The sequence below is a fragment of the Bos mutus genome, chromosome 2 (assembly GCF_027580195.1).
Source record: "Bos mutus isolate GX-2022 chromosome 2, NWIPB_WYAK_1.1, whole genome shotgun sequence".
Lineage (NCBI taxonomy): Eukaryota > Metazoa > Chordata > Mammalia > Artiodactyla > Bovidae > Bos > Bos mutus.
Window position 1 is genome coordinate 89,532,103 of NC_091618.1, and position 958 is coordinate 89,533,060.

Consider the following 958-nt stretch of genomic DNA (forward strand, 5'->3'; position numbering starts at 1 on the left):
CTGTCTCCAAATGCTGATTATTAAATAAATAAATATTGGACATCTGTATGTCAGGGAACAAAATAGACCTTGTCCTACCTTCTGGAATGTTAAATCCAACAGAAGAGCTAGTAATTAAGCAGATAATTTTATAAATAATTTCAATTGTAATGAACATTATGAAGAAGTCAAGAATAGTATAGCAACATATAACACAAGATCTAATCAAGTTTGGAGGGAGGGGAAAGATTTCATTAAAGAAGTTATGTGTAAGCTGAGACCCAAAGGCTGAATTAGCCAGTGGGAAACTGTTGCAGATTCAGAGTCAAGGTCCAGAGGAGTTAGAAAACTGCCCACATTGAAACAAGAAATTCTGTTTTAGCACTCAGCTAATCTTAACAATGTCCCTTAGGACCACCCTTGTCTGTTGATGTGCTATTGATGTTGGCTGAAGGTCACCGTCTCTGCTTTATGGGACGTCCTTTTTTTTCCCAGAGCCTAGTTGACTTCTTTGGGTTCATATTTTGAGTCCTCTTAGTGTGATTGATTTTGTTGTTGTTGGCTCTGATTAATACTAGGATCTACCCCTCTGTACTGTAGGTACTCAAATGAGTCAGATTCTGAATTATAGCCATAGAAGCAGGTGAGATTTTTTTCTTGCTCTTGCTTTAGAGCTAGAAATACTGTGCTTTAAATACCACCTGCAAAACAAAGGAGTGAGTGAGGAATGGCTTTAGGAGTAAATGAACCCGTCCTTCTCCTCAGTGTGTTTCAGAAACCTACAGAATGAAATCTTTCATCTAAATTAAAAATGGACCCTCACGAAACTTCAAAGAATCTGATGGTATGAAAGGAGTAACCAGGGCTTATGAAATGCTGGTGAATAATTACAATCTGAGATTTATTGGTGACCACTCTTGTGTTGTTAAAAGGTTGGCTGATCAGGAAAAACAAAACAAAACAAAACAAAACAAAAAAC